This window comes from Camellia sinensis, chromosome 4 (assembly GCF_055761805.1).
Source record: "Camellia sinensis isolate YWXY chromosome 4, ASM5576180v1, whole genome shotgun sequence".
NCBI classification, from domain to species: Eukaryota; Viridiplantae; Streptophyta; class Magnoliopsida; order Ericales; family Theaceae; genus Camellia; species Camellia sinensis.
Window position 1 is genome coordinate 208,796,590 of NC_138964.1, and position 10,880 is coordinate 208,807,469.

Here is a 10,880-nt window from a genome sequence, read left to right on the forward strand (position 1 = left end):
AACCCACAGGCGTACCTAACCGTATTTTATACGGAGAGTGGGAAGGTTTTAACCAAGTAGAAAATGACAATGGTGTAACCAACAGGCGTATCACAACGTATTTTATACGAAGAGAGGGAAGGTTTTAACCAATGAGAATGACAATGGTGTAACCAACAGGCGTACCTAACCGTATTTTATACGGAGAGGGGGAAGGTTTTAACCAAGTAGAATGACAATGGTGTAACCAACAGGCGTACCTAACCGTATTTTATACGGAGAGGGGGAATGTTTTAACCAAGGAGAACAACAATGGTGTAACCAACAGGCGTACCTAACCGTATTTTATACGGAGATGGGGAAGGTTTTAACCAATGAGAATGACAATGGTGTAACCAACAGGCGTACCTAACCGTATTTTATACGGAGAGGGGGAAGGTTTTAACCAAGGAGAACAACAATGGTGTAACCAACAGGCGTACCTAACCGTATTTTATACGGAGAGGGGGAAGGTTTTAACCAAGGAGAACAACAATGGTGTAACCAACAGGCGTACCTAACCGTATTTTATACGGAGAGGGGGAAGGTTTAACCAATGAGAATGACAATGGTGTAACCAACAGGCGTACCTAACCGTATTTTATACGGAGAGGGGGAAGGTTTTAACCAGAGAAAATGACAATGGTGTAACCAACAGGCGTACCTAACCGTATTTTATACGGAGAGGGGGAAGGTTTAACCAATGAGAATGACAATGGTGTAACCAACAGGCGTACCTAACCGTATTTTATACGGAGAGGGGGAAGGTTTTAACCAGAGAAAATAACAATGGTGTAACCAACAGGCGTACCTAACCGTATTTTATACGGAGAGGTGGAAGGTTTTAACCAAGGAGAACAACAATGGTGTAACCAACAGGCGTACCTAACCGTATTTTATACGGAGAGGGGGAAGGTTTTAACCAAGGAAACGTCACATCCTAACACGTTTCACGTGAAAGGAGTAAAGATGGATTCGAAATCCAAACGTATCTCACGCAAGTGGAAAAAGGTATGGTAGAATGACAAGGGGTAACCTCTACATGTAGAAGCCACCGATGCTGCTTTTCTTCCTGATCATATTCACAACTTTCCCTATTCTCCAACGGGGTGACAGACTAGGTTGGTTCAGTATCCAGAATTAAGGCGCATACACGCTACCTCAACCTATGGGGCTGCCATACAGATTTCAAGCCGGGGATACACCCCTGGGTATTTAAACCAGACTTTAGTCTCGGAAATTCCAAACCTTTTGCATTCTAGGCATCGCCATTCGAACTCTAGTTTCCACCGTCGCAGTTGGTCTCCTAGGAACTCATTGCAATCACAGGCAGGTGGCTATACCAGACCATCTGATGTCGTTCGGGCATGACAAACACCAAAGGAATTGCACCTTTAGAGGATTTAAGGTCTCCTAGACCATTCTTAGACCATTGAAGTCGTTCGGGCACGACAAACACCAAAGGAATTGCACCTTCAGAGGATTTAAGGTCTCCTAGACCTTTCTTAGACCATTGAAGTCGTTCGGGCACGACAAACACCAAAGGAATTGCACCTTCAGAGGATTTAAGGTCTCCTAGACCTAGGGAGTGCACAAGATGGTGTGATGCGCAAGATAGCGCGATTAAATTAAAATTGCACAAGACAGTGCGATGGAATCGAAATTGTGCGATAGGTGCTTTATTATGCGTTAGATGCACAGAATGTAAGGAGGAATTGTATGCTCGAACCAAATACTGTAGACATATACTATGTACAGACAAAATACATACAAATACGACAATATACACAGACATGCCTGTACGGTATACATACATAGATTCGGGGAATATTCTGTTTGCAGCCATCAACGGAAAGATACCGTTACTGAGAAGGCATATTCCGTTTGCTGACGTCAACGCACGTACGCAAAACACGCAAAAAAGAAAGGAAAAATGCAAAATGCATAGACACAGGGGTTCGATCCTCTGATCTCAAGTTTGCCCTTCGAGTCCTCGACCACTGATCCATGCCACTCTTGTGACAAAATATTCAAACAAATATATATATATATAGGTATACGAGACATATATATACATAAGACCAAAACAAAACAAAAGAAACATTTGTTTGTGGGGTTTGAACCCCTGACCTTGGGCTCAGCCTTCCAGCCTTCAATCACTGAGCCAAACCACTAAACCTAAGCCACTTTTGTGACCAAAACGTTCAAACAAATATATATAATACATAGATATACAATATATACACATATATGTATAAATATACAATTCTCCCGCCTCTCTCTCTGTTTTTGTCTCACTCTCTCTTCCGTCATCTTCTTCGAGCGTTGTATCTGGCACACGATTTCAACAATCGCGGCGCCTGACCGACAGGCTATCCCATCTTGCCCCGATTGTCAATGATCGTCTCGAGCCTTCCGCCCTCTTTGTTTTCTTCTTTGGCTTCATTCTCTTCTTAAGTTGAGGCCTGCGAAAGAGAGAGGCAGAGCAAAAGCCTGCAAACTTTCTCTGCCACCACTCTGCAACCTCTTTCTTTTGCATTACTCTTCTCTGCCATGGCCTCTTCACAAGGTTCTCTCACTCTTTTTCCAGACCTAAACGAGTCTACGATAGAGATGACCAATTCCGACTCCCCTGAACCTCAACCACGAGCTCCTCCTCCTTCTCCTGTTTTCAACTTTCCAGCGATGTCAGTTGAACAAATCATGGCGGCACAGTCTGACATCGAAGCAAACTCATATACACTGAGGTCATGTGTGGAGACCGTGACAGCGGTCTCCAACTTATCCCGTCGACTGCAGAACAGGACGTGTGAAGTACATCGATTGAATGCACAACTTTCTTTACTTCAACATATGTACAAAGATTCTCGAGGGGAAGTTAGCGGCTTGAAGAAACAAATCAAGGAGTTGAAACGACAGGTGACCGTCGCAACTCGTCATGGGACTACCTTTGACGGCCAACGAGGGATAATCTCCTTCGGAAGCTCTGCCAAGGCCGAGGCAGAGTCTTTAAGAGCTTCGAAGAAGTAAAGATAAAGCGAGGCAGCTGATGGTAAAGTCAGGCAACGAAACTGTGTGCAAATGATGTTGGTTGTAATCTTCGCCGCCGAGCTACTGCCGAAAAACTGAGAAAATGCTACTCTCTCTTTTTTGTTTTTTTGTTGTTTTTGTTTTTGTTTTTTGTTTTTGTTTTTTTTTTTTGTGTTTTGTTTTGTTTTGTGTCTCTGTGATCGGGGATGTCCTTCCCTGAATAAAATCAGTTTAGTTTTTGCACATCGATGGCGTGACTAGCATATCACTTTGAACTTGAAAACATTTTTGGTTGATTGAATTTGAGAGTAATCGAATTTTGAACTTTGAATTGAACATTGATTCTATACTGACCTGAATCAAATAATGACTTAATGAAAGAAGAACGAAGCAAAAAAAAAAAATCCAAACACACTTATATACACGGACTGGTATGAATACACCGACTGGTATAAATATACTGACTGGTATGAAAGGAACACAATTATATACACTGACTGGTATGAATACCCTGATTGGTATGAATACACTAACTGGTATGAATACACACTTATATACACTGACTGGTATGAATACCTTGACTGGTATGAATACACACTCACATACACCGAGGAGTTGACTCGAGTGGTGGAGAAGACAGAATCTCTAACTCGACTATGCCCCTAATTCATTACCTTGAATTTTTTTATTTTTTGATTTTTTTTCATAAAAATGTTTTGATCAACATGACAGTTAGATTAGCATACTTATTCCATTTTCTGTTTCAAATCATGTAAGCTAAACTGTGAGCACTGAAAATTTTCCCTTTTCAAATCCAAAGAATGGTCCAAGTTTTGCAAAAATGGAACAATTTTTGAGAAAAACTAGTCAACTTTATTCAAATTAATCAAAACCTATTTTTGCAAATGGCCACTACTCAAACAACATGGGATCAACCATTGGGGTGCATAGTCCCAAGTCAGATAATCAATGGTGATATCCGAACCACGCAAACCGAACCAAGCCAAACCGAACCGAATGAAACCGAGCAGAACTGGACCAAACTGAACCGCTGAACCAAACCGAACCAAGTTGAATCGAAACCAACTGGACTGAGCAGAATGAAGATACACCAATCAAACACGGATAGGACAACCAAATCAACTAAAGATACACCAATCAAACATGGACAAAATGAATGGGTTGAAAAATTATTGGGGCCGAACTTCAAGATGAAGCTACCTACGTATCCCAAAGATAGGAATCAGGCCATCGTAGTTCCGGTTGGGGGTCACTCTGGTATTGACACTCTCCTTTTGTGCTCTAACTTTTGCCAAAGCCGCCCTTTCGGGTTTTCAACCTTGCGAGCTTTTCATTTTTTCATTTTTCTATTTTTTTTCATTTTGTTCATTTCTTTTTTTTTTTGTTTTTCATTATTTTTTGTTTTTTTGATTTTTTTTTTCTGCTCTAAATTCTGCTTGGGTCGCCCTTCCGGGTTTTCAACCCAACGAGCCTCTCAAGGATGGTACTTTTATTTTAGCTTGTCCATGTTGATTGGGTGTGAAATCTCTAGGCCAATGACTGCTACACTTGACCAGTAGATATGATGATGTAGGGACTAGGCTAATTGGGTCTGAATTTGCCCCTAGTGTAATGGATAGGAACTCGACTGTCCTTCAATAATAAAATTCATTCTCTCAAATTCTGGGTTTTGCCTTTATGGGTGATCTTCATTGGGAAACGATTCAGTTTTAACTCTTTGATCACATCCAACCTTTTGCCCCTAGTTCAAGGACTACTTCAAATCTTAAATCACATCCGACCTTCTTGCCCCTGGTTCAAGGGCTGTTTCCAATCTGAATCACAAGCCCTACATAGTTTTGGCTAAGGTTCACTCGGGTATTGACATTCTCATTTTATGCTCTAACTTTTGCCAAAGCCGCCCTTTCGGGTTTTCAACCTTGCGAGCTTTTCATTTTTCTTTTTATTTTTCCTTCTTTTTTTTTTTATTTATTATTATTATTTTTTTTTTTGGTGCTCTAACTTTTGCCTAGGTTGCCCTTTCGGGTTTTCGGCCCAGCGAGCCTCTCAAGGGTGGTACCTTATTGCCCCTAGTTCAAGGGCTACCTCCATTTCAGCTATGCAAGCCTCATACTTTTGCCCCTAGTTCAAGGGCTGTTTCAAATTGATATCACATTCTCTACCCTGAGTTCAAGGTCTGTTTCCAATCTGGATCACATCATTGCCCCTAGTTCAAGGGCTATTTCCAATCTAAATCATATTCGACCTTATTGCCCCTAGTTGAAGGGCTGCCCCCATTTGAATCACATCATGGCCCCTAGTTCAAAGGCTATTTCCAATTCGGCTATGCAAGCCTTACACTTTGAATGATCATTGAATACTTCGAATCAAGGTTTGAAAGCTAAGGAGCTAAGGAGGTCGGACCATGAGTCAAGAGGGATCTTATGCTGTATAATCAATTCCAAGCATGTCTTCGCAGGACCACACAAAAACAGTTTTTGAAATCTTTTAACAAAGTGACTAATCACCCGTACTCTTACGAAGATAAGATAGAACCAATTTGGACCAAGCTAGGATCATTCTCAGTACCCACATTAACAAAAATGATTTTATTCATCAAAGGCTTAGCACACCTCTCTTCTTCTCAGTTGATCAAAATTTGCAAATCCCGAGGAAATTCTTCCTCTTTGTTTTTATCAGAGTTTTGGAAAATATTTTGAAAAACTTTGGTCAATGCAATGAATTAAGGCACAGAGAAGTAGGCAGACTCTATGGCATTTTATTTTTTTGTTTTTTTGTTTATTGAAAAGAGACTATGACTCAGCAATGACAACAGACTTTTGACAACATACTCAAAAGAAAATGACAAAGAGAACCTAGACAGAACAGAAATGTCTAGGTTAGCACTATCGAAATCAACAGACTCTGACTTATTAGGCTGACTCGAGCCTAACTCTAACACTACAAACTTGGTGGAGTCAAACTTACACTCAATACTCAATTCAGAACTCAGAATAAAACCATTCTCAATTTTGCTAGTCAAAGTGTGGACCAGCCACAACATTCAAAATAAATTGCTAGTCAAAGTGTGGGCCAGCCACAACATTCAAAATAAAGCTCATGCAATCAACAGGTGGTCACTCCCCAATCACAGAGATGGTCGACTTTGTGGGATATCGGCATTTTTTTTTTTTAACAATTTTTTTTTGTTTTTTTTTTTTGATTTTATGTTTTCGTTATTTTTTTTGTTTTTGAAGTAATGGTGCTAAACTGAATAGCCTGAGCCACTCATTCGAATTTGAGAACCCCTGTATAGATCCAATACATTACACATAAAGCAGGAAAGAGAACAAACACCCCTAAAGAGGGTAGGGTTATCCTGTCCTAGCTTGGAATGATCTAGGGTTTCACTATTTACACAAGCGGTATCATACATCCTAGAAATGGGAAAGCATTCTGTCCTAATTTGAAAGGTACTATAGCTCACTATATGTACAAGGTTGGCTCTATTTTACGGGTTGAAGCCAAGGTGACGTTACCAAAGAGTCCTTTGGGTCATAACCAATAAAGATCCCAGGAAATCAGAAGAGTCAAATAGCCTCTCTTCGGAGTCTGAGAACCTTAGATAGCAAAGCTAGATAGCAGGGCTACATAGCAAAGCTACCCTTTTGACAAATCTCAAAAGGTTACAACACAAGGCCTCTAAAGTATCGTAAAAATAGGTGTAGTGTCACAAAAAGCTTACATGTGCTCCCACCAGTATCTGGGCAACACAAGGACTTGAAGTGCACCAATGAATGCAATGCAATGAACATATAATTGAAAATAAAGGTCATATCATGGAGTTCGAGTCAAGGTTTCATAAAATCCCCAGCAGAGTCGCCAGAAACTGTAACATGCCCGGGGGGTTACCCGCGCGCGTTAAACAGTTCGGACTCCCGAGATCTCTTCGATCTAGTCTCACGAGTGCAATGTGAAACGTAGACGAGAGTCCAGATTTGAAAACTTTTATTGAAAATCCATTTTATTGCAATTTTGTCAAAAATGGACTGCGTCATCAGATCTCAGAGTCGCCACCTAATATTTTGGGAAATTAGGAAACCCATGACTCGGTACCAAGGCCACTGTTCGTCGTAACCAAGGATGCTTGGCTCGGAACCTTAGGTATGAGAGGGGAAGGTCAATAATGAGCACCCCCGCTCACCCGATCAAAAGATCGGCCTCTACTAAACCATGATATGACTTTTTATTTTCTTTATATATTCATATTCTGATTACTGAATAAATCCTAAAATTTACTATGTGAAGCATACAAGTATAGACTAGTTTGCTCAAATTGGAACAATTCAATTTTATGTTTGTTTTTCGAAAAGGGTTTGAATTTGCCACTTGACAAAGTGGGCTTAAAGTTTGTGAATTTGCCACTACAAAGTGGGCTTAAAACGTACATTTATTGAATTATTCCAATTCAAACAACAAGCCTTCATCCACAGGCATTCATACAGTTTATCACTTAAGCAATTAGCCTCATGGTAGGATGCTAACACATAGTAAGAAAATCACACACAAATGGCATGCTAAAGCATAAAAACTCACAGATTGACCGACGTCCCTCGAACAACTACAAAACAAAGTTAGTAAAATATGCATGATCTTATATACAGAATCCTAATGCAATTCACTCATGAGATGCAGCTAAAGATTCGGCTTCTAAGATATGACATGTGAAACATTGCAAAACATGTGATAGCGCACAAAATCATGGGATAATCAATTAAAGCATAAAGATGTAAATTTAGCCGAATCTTATGCACGGAGCATGGATGTAAAGCAGGGATATGCATGGCGTGTCAGTTAGAGAAAGCGAGTAAAGAATGGGATAGAAAGAAGCGGGGTGGGGGAATTATTACAATCATTTTAAATATTACAAATCCGAGAGAGATGAATAAAATTAAATCCTCACAAACACTCAAAATAAAAATAAAAAAAATAAAAATAAAAAATCATTAATTAGCAAAACAAACTATTTGTCTTCACGCCTCAGCCCATGTAAACTCATCTTCAATGGAGGCCCCATCAATGCTCAAACAAAACGGCCCACTGTCAAGCCGGCCCGACCTCTTCAAGACCAAACCACCAGCCAATCAAAAATGCACCAACCCAGCGTGGATGATATCCACATGGGTTATTATTCTACAGCACCAAAATCCCATAACTTTACGGCCCAATAACCATGATTTTTCTCCAAGTGCTGGATTGTTCAACCAGCCCAATAAAATATGAACCTTGGCTTAATCACATGAGGTGGCCCACGGACACTTTGCTCATCCTTGAATTCAGCTCTGTGATGATGATGATGATGATGATGATGAGACCAAGAGAAAAGAAAGTGTGGTGCATGTGTGAATCTGTTAACTCACTCTATTTCTCTGTGTGTCTATATCCATTGTAGAGAGAGAGAAAGAGAGAGAGAGAGAGATGTAACCTGGAGGGAGAGAGAGCCGTTGGCCTTGTGCATGTGTGTGAGTATGCTGTGTGTGTCATGCATGTGTGAATGGTGTGGGTGTGTGTGTATTGGGTGCATGGCCTCTCTCTCTTTCTTACCTTTCTCTCCCTAACCTCTCTCTCTCTAAACCGTGTGTGTGTTGAGTGTGTTCTCAGCTCCAGAGAGAGAGACCAGAGATGGATGAGTCTGCCGTGTATGAGTCCGCTGTGCTCCCTGTATGTATGGGTTCGCTGGGTGTCTGTTGGGTCTGTTTGTGTGTGTAGCCGTGTGTGAGCAGATCAATCCCGTGGGTGTGTGCATGGGAGGTGTATGGGTGCCGTGAGTGAGAGAGAGGTGTGTGTGTTTGTTGGCTGGGTTTGGTGGTGATGGGTGTGCCTTTAGGTGTGCATGGTACTGTGTGCGTGTGTTGTGAGTGAGTCATGCCGTAAGTGTATCATCCCGTGTGCATCTGAGTGCGAGTGTTGTGCTGTGTCATGTCTGTCTGTGTTGTCCGTGAGCTGGGTGTGCCTGCCGTGAGGGAGGGAGAGAGGTATATGGGTGGCTGGGTGTGGTGTATGAAGTGTGTGGGTGATGAGTGTGTGGTTACTGGGTTTGTGCTGTATGTGCCGTGTGTGTGTGGGAGAGCCGTGGGTGAGAGAGAGGTGAGACTGAGAGTCTTTTTTTTTTTGCCTGTGATGTCCTCCCCTCCCCTCTCTTTGCTTCAAACAAGTTGGAAAATATAAAGATTGAGATTTTTTAATTGTTTATCATTCACCATGCCAACAATCATAAAAATTTCACACCCCTGGTGCCCACAGACCTCAATTATTCTGATGTTAGGTGTCTCCTCTCCACCCACTCTCACCTGCCCTCCTCTTTTTTCAATTTCCTCCACCACTTTTCAAACCCACTTCACCGAATTATTTTCCATCCAAAACTTATCAAAACAATGTCCACTCTGTTCTCCTTTGAATCCAGCAAAAACAAAATCCTTTTCCATCCCAAACCCATTATCCTCATCTGACCCTCTCTTTTTCTTTTCTTTATTTTCTTTTTCATTTTTTATTTTTTTGTTTGTTGTTTTTTTATTATTTTATATTAAAAAAAAAACACCTAAAAATGTGTACACACACATAAAATTAGATAAAAATTATAAAATATTACAAATTGATAAAATATTAGTGATATAAAATAATTTGACCAAAATAGGTGAGGTTTGGGATTAAAACTTCAATTTGATTTTTCGGCTGAGCGGGTGGTTAAAAGAAAGTGCCCAAGTCTTACGGCCGGTCAAAATGGGGTGTCTACAGTGAAGTTTGGGTGTTCTGACATTAATGTGTTTACATCAGTGTGTACTACTCTAAATTTACCCAGTAATCAATAGTAATGTGAATGTTCACATCATTCATGTGTGCAAAAACAAATCCCGAAAATTACAACAGTTAGAGGCCAATGTGAATGTTTACATATATTTTTACAAAATTAATTCCGAAAACATCTATGTTTAATGACATTATGATTGAGAAGCAGAAGGAGGAATGGTATTCCTTACTTTTGTTCGTCATGGTTGGTGGGTATGGATCACACTCAGTGGATAAAATAAACTCAATGGGGCGACAAGAATCTTCGAACGACGAAGCACCCTCCTTCCGATGTGAAGCTTCGCAGTGGTGAGACGAAGAGGAATCTAGGGTTACTGGAGGCAATATCAGTATCGTTTCGTCGATTGAGTTTTTGTTTTGGAAATTTTGTGGATTGAATATTTCGAATAGGAATGGGTTTTTGCAGAATCGGTTTCACGCGGGAGAGGCAGAGAGGGTTATTTCGTCCTTTAACAATTAATGGACCTAATGGAATATTCAGAAACAGTTTGGGTTTTATGGAACAAAACAGTTATAAATAGGACTTATCAAAAAATGGCCCTAAAAAAATACTTAAATATGGTGTTTGATAAAGTTAAAAATTTAAATTAAAAGATAAGTATTGAAAATTAAATGTTAAATTATTTAAATTAAAAAATTATTTGATAAAAAATTAAGAGTTAAATTAAAAACAAATTATTTGGTATGTATAAGATTTATTTTAAAATTTATTATTTTAAAATTATATATTTAAATTTTTATATTGTAATGATTGTGATAGTAGTGGTGGTATGATAGTGATGGTAGTAGTGGCGATGGCGGTGGCATGATAGAAGTAGTGGTGGTAACGGTAGTGATAGTAATAGTAGGGAAATGATAGTGCTATTTATAACAACAATGGCAATAGTAATGGTGGTGGTGGTGGTGGTGGTGGTGGTTGTGGTGGTAGCGGTGGTAAGTTTATAATAGTTTACGTCAATATTTAT

The 10,880-nt window shown here is 40.0% G+C and overlaps 1 long non-coding RNA gene across 1 annotated transcript; it reads right to left on the reverse strand.

Moving 5' to 3' along the window:
• Window positions 1-7,902: 7,902 nt before the first annotated feature.
• Window positions 7,903-9,614, reverse strand: LOC114314717 (uncharacterized). The gene is made up of 2 exons (XR_014328310.1): window positions 8,469-9,614; window positions 7,903-8,390 (listed from the first exon to the last, which is right to left on the reverse strand). It is a non-coding gene; the product is annotated as an uncharacterized LOC114314717 (long non-coding RNA).
• Between the last annotated feature and the right edge of the window lie 1,266 nt (window positions 9,615-10,880).